Here is an 8,852-nt window from a genome sequence, read left to right as displayed (position 1 = left end):
TAATTCTTCTAGGTGGTGCAGTGGATAGAGTGTCCAGTCTGTAGTCACAAAGACTCATGTTCCTGAGTTCAAATCTGGTCTCAGACACTTACTAGCTATGTGACCCTGGACAAGTCTCTTCACCATGATTGCCTCAGCTTCCTCATCTGCAAAATGGGCTAGAGAAGGAAATGGCAAAACAATCCAGTCTTTTTGCCAAGAAAACCCCAAATGAGGTCATGGGGACAAAACTGAAATGATTGAACAACTCTGCTCCATACAGGCCAAGCAGTAGATCTCTGCTCAGCTTATAGTAATTCATCCTGAAAGCTTTCTCTCTCTCTCTCTCTCTCTCTCTCTCTCTCTCTCTCTCTCTCTCTCTCTCTCTCTCTCTCCTCTTTCTTTGTGAAACTTAAGCTCCCTCTCACTAAAACTGTTAACAATACAATGTCAAAAAGAAATGATCTATAAAGATTGGACACTGGAAACAGAAAACAGAGTAATGGATACAGCAGAGGGTGTTGTCTTTTCAACTGTTTCTACAATTTAATTAAATTCTTAAAGCCCCCATATTATGTGTGAATTTAATTGCAAGGCAAGTGACCCTCCCCCATGCTTAGAAAAATAACTCCTTACACGTAAATTTAGGACAGTCATAGTCACATCTACTTGGTATACTGTTTAGGCAGAAGTTTCATATAGATAAGCTTAGGTAGCCCCAAAACATACCCTGAGCTCACACTGCCATTTGCCCACAATTAAACTTCCTATTCTTCCCCTTACAACGAAAAACTGCACAAAAACCTCATGATTTTGTCCACCAGTCTGCCAGCATTAAATGGTCTTCAGACTAGTCAGCTTGGTCAGTGAAGGTGACTCGTGAGCGTGATGGGGGAGCCCATCTGACTCTGCCTAAGGAGAGTCATGATATGGCTTTGGGGGACCTTCCTGTACCCCTGTAACCATGGACAGACAGCTCTGGTAAGACTGCTCCCAATAGTCTTGCCCAACACCATTCTTGACCCTAGGCAATAATACACCTGCCTTTCCAATAAACATCATGGATTGTGCATCACTCCTGACTGGACAGGAGTGTCAGGGCATCAGCACATCATGTCAAGTTTTGACCATACACACACTCACACACAACTCACAGACACATAGATACACATGTACATACTTCATTGTCTATTCAGTCTCGCTGAATGTTTTTGTTCTTTTTACCCAACCATGCAATGTAGTAGTAACAAAGCAATTAATTCTATCATTTGTGAAGTCCTCTATGCCTTTCAAAGTACACTCATATCCATTGTCACTTGATCCTCACAGATTCCTTGATGTAGGAAGCTAAGGACCAAAGCAGAGCAGTGATTGTTTCATGATCATACAAAGAAAGAGACAGAGAATGACAGAGGTAGAGAAGGAGGGAAGGAGAGAAGGAGAGAGAGGGAGAGAGAGAGAGAGTGAGGGAGAAAGAGAGAACAGTTGGGACCAGAGAACAGGTTTCTAGACTCTTGATGAGAACCAAAAAACAAGCTGATTCGTCTTTCCTCAATAAGCCCAGGAACAGCTCTCTCTTTACAGACAGTCTAAAGTCAGACCTTGCCTCCCCAGCAGTCTGTCTCTGCAGAGCTCTGTTTAGCAGAAAAAGACAACACCAAGAGCAGAGTAACCCCAGATATGGGTCAGTGACACATGGTGGGTCGTGGGGAGAAAAGGGAAGGGAGGCTGAAATGCTAGCTAGGAAATGTTTGCTGTCCCAGCACCTCAGCTCCCTGAGACTCTAGCCTCCAGAGAGAGATTAAGAAACTAATGAGAGTTTTATAAAAACACTCCCTGCACTCCTTCAAGTGAGATTCTCACTAAGATCTTCAGTTAAGAGAGAGGGGGAAATCAGAACCTCAGAGTAGCCTGGCAAATACTCCTCTGCCTGCCACCTTAACAAAGTTCCCCCATTTCCTTTGGAATGACTATTATTTAAACAAATCCCTCTCACTGTTGACCTCAGTAAATTCTGAATTGATTTAAAATTTGTGGTTGTTCCTGTCTCCCCACAACTTTTAATAAAGTTACAGGATATAAAATAAACCCACACAAATCATCAGAATTTCCACATATTGCCAACAACAGGCAGAGATAGAAAGAAATTCCATTTTAAATAATTGCAGATAGTATAAAATATTTGGGAGTCTATCTGCTGAGATATACAGGAACTGAATAAATACAATTACAAAGCACTCTTCACACAAATAAACCCTGAGCCAATATGACAAAAATTATAGTATTATCAAAATGAATGTACTTATTCAATGCCATACCAAACTGCTAAAGAAATAATTTATAGAGATAGAAAAATAATAACAATTTTTACCTGGAGGAACAAAAGTTCAAGAATATCAAGGGAATCAACAGGAAAGAAGTGAAGGAAGTCAGACTCGAGGACCAGATTTCAAACTACATAACAAAGTGGTAATCATCAAAACAACCAGGTTCTGTATAAAAAATAGAGCGGTTGATCAATGGAAAAGATTAGGTACATGAGCAAAAGCAAATGATCACAGTAGGGTAGTGTCTGATAAATCCAAAGATCCAAGCCATTGTGGGAAGAACCTACTAGTCAGAAAAAACTGATGAGAAACCTAGAAAGCAGTCTAGCAAAAAAGAGGCATAAACCAACATCTCACACTACATAACAATATAAGCTCAAAATGGATGTATGATTTAGATAAAAAAGGCAATATAAGCAAATTAGGGGAACATGGAAAAATTTGTCTGTCATATCTATGGATAAAGAAAAAATTCATGACCAAACAGGAGAGAGGACCATGGGGTATGAAATGGATAATTTGGATTACATTAAATTTAAAAAGTTTTGCATAAATCAAATACAGCCAAAATGAGAAACAAAACAGGAAACTGGGAAAAACTGTTCTGCAACTCCTTCTCTGATTTAGTTATCATTTCTCAAATACATAAGAAACTGAAGCAATTTATAAAAAATAAGAATCATTTCACAACTGCCAAATGTCCAAAAGATATGAATAGGCAGATAGGGGGTAGAGCCAAGTGGGCAGAGTTGGAAGATGCACATACTCTAGTGCTTACTCCACAACCCACAAAATACCTGTATAAAATGACTCTCAATGAATTCTAGAGCAGCAAAAGCCACAGAACAACAAAGTTAAAGAGGTTTCCAGCCAAGGGTAACCTGGAAGGCTGACAGGAAAGGTCTATCTCACGGAACTCTTAGTGGAGTGGAGCCCAGCCCTGGACATGTGGCATTGGGAGGAATAGGACCTGAACAGACTTCTGGGACACAATTCCCAGCAGGGAGGGTCCAAGATCCCTCAACCCACAAGTGACAAAGAAAGCTCCAAAGATCAGCCTGGGAGGGCTTTTCCAGCTGGGAAAGAGGGAAATAGGGTTCCCACAGCACTGGCCCCAGGAGATGGCAGAGGTGGCAGCAGCAGTGAGAGGTGGGCATCTACACTGGCCAAGGAAGCAACCTGGGTTTGTTGTCCAGGCAGCTCAGCTTAAAGCCTCTAGTGGGACTGAGCAGCTGATCTGAACTTCAGCCCTCGGTTGTGTCTCACCCCCACCCAAAACCAGGGGAATTGAGCAGCTGATTTGAATCTCAGCCTTGAGCATGGTGCTAGGGAAAGGAGGAGCACTATGACCCTCCTCTTGACAAAGGATTCAGAAGCCAAGTAACTGGTTGGGAAAATGCCCCCAAAAATGCAAAAAATAAGACCATAGAAGGTTACTTTCTTGGTGAACAGTTGTCTCCTTCCATCCTTTCAGAGGAAGTCAAGGCCTTTGCCTCCAGTATCCCCAAAATGAATATGAAATAGGCTCAGGCCACAGGAGAGCTTGAAAAGTGTGTCAGCAACCTGTTAAAGGAGAACCAAAAAAATGTTGAGGAAAATAACGCTTTTAAAAAGAGGCTACCTTAATTGCAAAAAAAGATCCAAAAAGCTAATGAGGAGAAAAAGCCTTTAGAAAGCAGAGTTAGCCAAATGGAAAAGGAAGTTCAAAAGCTCACTAAACAAAACAGTTCTTCAAAAAAGAGAATTGAGTTCAGGGAAGCAAATGACTATGAGATAAACCAAGGAGTTAGAAAACAAAACCAAAAGTTTGAAAAAATGGAAGATAATGTGAAACATCTCATAGGAAAACCAACTGACCTGGATAATAGACTCAGGAGAGACAATTTAACATTTATGGGACTACATGAAAGCTATGATAAAAAAAAGAACCTAGACATTATCTTCTGTGAAATTATCAAGGAAAACTGCCCTGATATTCTACAACCAGAGGGCAAAATAAATATTGAAAGAATCCACCAATCACCTCCTGAAAGAGACTGGAAAAGAGAAAAACCTAGGAATATTGTGTTCAAATTTCACAGTTCCAAGGTCAAGGAGAAAATACTACAAGCAGCTAGAAAAAAACAATTCAAGTATTGTGGAAATACAATGAAGAAAACACAGGATCTGGCAGCTTCTACATTAAGGGATCAAAGGTCATGGAATAGGATATTCCAGAAGTCAAAGGAACTGAAATTAAAACCAAGAATCACCTAGCCAGCAAAACTGAGTATAGTATTTCAAGGGAATAAATGGTCATTCAATGATATACAGGACTTTCAAGCATTCGTGATGAAAAGACCAGAACTGAATAGAAAATTTGACTTTCAAACACAAGAATCAAGAGAAGCATGAAAATGTAAACAGGAAAAACAAATCATGAAAAACTTTCTAAAGCTGAACTGTTTACATTCCTACATGGAAAGATAATATTTGTAACTCTTGAGAGTTTTCTCAGTATTTGGGTAAGTGGAGGGATTATAGACACACACACACACACACACACACACACACACACACAGGCACAGACACACATACAGATGGAGAGTACAGGTTGAGTTGAATCAGAAGAGATGATATCCATTAAAAATAATAAAATAAAAATTAAGGGGTGAGGGAGGAAAATACTGGGAGGAGAAAGGAAGAAATGGAATGGGACAGGCTGTAACTCATAAAAGACATAAGAAAAATTCTGTTCAATGAAGGAGGAAAGAAAGAAGATGAGAGGGGAAAAGTGAAGTTTACTCTCTTCACACATGGCATAAGGAGGTAATAACATGCTAACTAAATTTGATATGAAAATCTGTCTTACACTACAGGAAAGCAGAGGAGAAGGGAACAAGTGGGGTGAGGGAGATGATAGAAGGGAGGGCAAATGGGAGAAGGGAGTAACTGGAAGTAGTCACTTTTGGGAAAGGACAAGGTCAAATGAGAAAATAAAAAAAGGACGGGAGGACAGGGAAGGGTAGAAGGCAATATTAGTATTACACAATATGAATATTATGGAAATCTGTTGCAAAACGACACATATATAGCTGATATTGAATCACTTACCTTCTCAGTGGGGATGGGTAAGGAGGGAGGGAGGGAGAGAAGTTTGAATTAAAAGTATTAGAAATTAATATTGAGAATTATTTTTGCATATAACAGGGAAAAAAGAAACACAGGTAATGGGGTATAGAAATTTATCTTGTCCCACAAGAAAAGAGAGAAGATGGCGATAAGGCAGGGGTGGGGTGTGATAGAAGGAAGGGTACATTGAAGGAAGGGATAGTCAGAATGCAAGTATTATGGGGAGGAGGAAGGGAAGAGATGGGGAGAAAAATTGGAAGTCAAAATTTTGTGGAAATGAATGTCAAAATTTAAAAATAAAAAAAATATATGAATAGGCAGCTTTCAGAAGGAAAAAATCAAAGAATCATCTAAAATGCTTTAAATCACTAAAAAATAGAAAAATGTATATTAGGACAACTCTGTGGTACCACTTTATACATATCAGATTCACAAGATGACAGAAAAGAAAAATTAAAAATGGTGAACAAGAGATGAGAAAATAAGCACACTGAAGCCCTATTGGTTGAGTTGTGAGCTGATCCAACTCTTCTGGAGAACAATTTGAAATTATGCTCAAAGGAATATAAAATTGTGTAAACTCTTTGACCTAGCAATACCAGTACTAGACCTGTACCTCCAAGAGATTAGAGAGAAAGAAAAAAGACTCATATGTACAAAAATAATTATAGCAGTCCTTTTTTGTGGTGATATAGAAGTGAAAGCTGAGGGGATGCCCATCAAATGGGGAATGGTGGAACAAGTTGTAATATATGTGGTATATGATTGTGATGAAATTCTATTGTACTTTAAGAAATGATAATGAGGATAGTTTCAGAAAAATCTGGGAAAGTTTGGATGAGCTAATGCAAACTTAAGTGAGCAGAACAAAGAGAACATTGTACATAACAGCTATATTGTACTCACAATCAAGTGTGAAGGTCACAGCTACTCTGATCATTAATGTGATCCACAACTCCATAAGATGCATGAAGAAAAATGCTGTTCATATCTGCAGAGAACAATAACTGAGGAACTCTGAATACAAATTGAAGTATGATATCTTTCACTTTGTTTTTCTTTCTTCCCCCCAACAAGATGACTAATGTGTAAATGTGTTTTGCATGACTTCATGTGTATAATGGGTATCATATTTCTTCCTTCTCAGTGTATGGTGGAGAGGGTGGAGGTGTGGAGAGAATTTAAAACTGAAAATAAAGATAAATGAAATACGTTTTAAAATAGATGTCTGAGGCAAAATATATAATGCTGGTCTAAGTCTTTTTCAGCAAAAATTTTCCAATTTTTTTAACTGTTCAAGTAGGGTATCTTTGTCCCAATAATTTGACTTAATTTTGGCTTGATCTGACATGATTGCTGTATGTATTAGTCCTTTTTTTTTTTTTTTTTTTTTTTTTGCTTCTGTAGTGTATTTCACTGGTAAACTTTTCAATTTTTTATTCAGGACCAGATAATTTTGATGAATCTATTTTTTGGGTATAGTCTGAGAGGAGGTAGAACCAATTTACATTCATTCTCAACATATTTATGATGCCCCTTGCTATTCTTGACCTTTTATTGACCCATATGAATTTTATTATTACCTCCTCTAATTCTGCAACATATCCCTTTGATTATCTTGTGAACATGGAACTAAATCCCCTACTTTAATGTTATTTCCATTTTTCCTATATTGGTATAGCCTAGCCATGAACACTGAATACTTAAAAAAAAAATTATTCATATCTTTTTCCATTAAAATATTTTAGAGTTCCATTTATATAAATCTTATGTGTATTAGCGGTCACAGACATTTAGCACATTTTTGTCAGATATGAAATTTTTCTTTACTGGGTTTCATTGGTAATAATATTTATTGGTGGGTGATTTTATGGATTTAGTTTGTATACTGCTACTTTCTTGAAGCAATTAATACTTTGATTAACTTTTTATTGATTTGCTGAAGTTCCCTAAACAAACCATCACCTTATCTACAAATAAAAAATATTTTTTCCTCCTTTCTGACTATTTTAATTCTTTCAATTGATGTGGTAGGGGGAGGAGCCAAGATGGCGGAGTAAAAATACACACATATGCTAGCTCCAAACCCACAGCCCATAAAATATCTGTAAAGAAGAACTCCCAACAAATTCTGGAGCAGCAGAAGCCACAGAATGACAGAGTGGAAGAGATTTCTCTTCCAGAGAGACCTGAAAACCTGACGTGAAAGGTCAGTCGTGCACCACACCCTGAGCAGAGCCCAGCCCTGCCTTAGCCATGCAGCACCGAGAGCAGCAGATCCTAGCAGGCTTCAGAGACAGAATCTCCAGCAGCCTCACAGGTCCCTCCACCCACAGGTGGCAAAGGTCAGTGAGAGAGTGTTCTTGGCTCGCTGAGAGAGGAGTGGGGTGTCCCCATAACTCAGGCCCCCTCGGGAGGCAGCAGAGGAGGCAGCAGCAGACAAGGGCTCCCCAAGCAGGCAGGAGCTCAGATCCATTGTTGAAGGTCTCTGCATAAACCCCCTGAGGGAACTGAGCCCAGTGTGGTAGCCTTGCCCCTACCTGAGCAGCTGAACTTTATCTCACACTGAATAGCAGCCCTGCCCCTGCCCAAAGCTCTGAGGCTGGGAAGCAATATTTGAATCTCAGATCCCAAGAGCTGGCTGGGTGGATCTGGAGCCATGGTGGGTGTGGAAAGAAAACTCAGAAGTCAAGTCACTGGCTGGGAAAATGCCCAGAAAAGGGAAAAAAAAATAAGACTATAGAAGGTTACTTTCTTGGTGTACAGATATATCCTCCCTTCCTTTCTGATGAGGAATTCTTTCAATCCATTTTTCTTATTTTATTGCAATAATGTAGTATAGTATATAGAATGCAGGCCTCCAAGACAAGAGAACCTGGGTTGAACACATAATGGTTGAGTAACATTGAGCAAATCATTTATTCTCTCAGGGCTGTAGGCAACTTGAGACTACATATTGCTGACAAAGTGCTGATGCATAGTGTTAGAGCAACTTTCCTTGTTTAGGAATTCTCTAAACCAATGAGATCACAGATTCAGTTTCTATCTCTGTCATGTTATTACAGCTAAATATTGAACATCCTCTATTTACCTTTGTTCTTCTTGGTATGGTTTCTAATATTTCTCCACTGGAAATAATATAATTCTTTATTTTAAATGTTTTTCTTATGTTATTGAAATGTCCTCTTATTCCTATTTATTTTAGCATAATTTTTCAAACACTGATGATGCTGTATTTTGTTGGAGCCTTTTTTCCATGTCTGTTGACATAATGGAATTATTATTTTCATTAGGAAATATCATTTATGTTGTTTATAGTTTTTTTAATGTCAAACCATCCTTGTATTTTTGATATAACTCCAACCTAGTATTACTAATACTTCTGTAACCTTTTCACTAATATCTCATTTAACAATTTTGCATCTGTGTTCATTA

Source organism: Notamacropus eugenii, chromosome 3 (assembly GCF_028372415.1).
Source record: "Notamacropus eugenii isolate mMacEug1 chromosome 3, mMacEug1.pri_v2, whole genome shotgun sequence".
In the NCBI taxonomy this organism is placed as follows: domain Eukaryota; kingdom Metazoa; phylum Chordata; class Mammalia; order Diprotodontia; family Macropodidae; genus Notamacropus; species Notamacropus eugenii.
Note: the sequence above shows the minus strand (reverse complement) of the source record.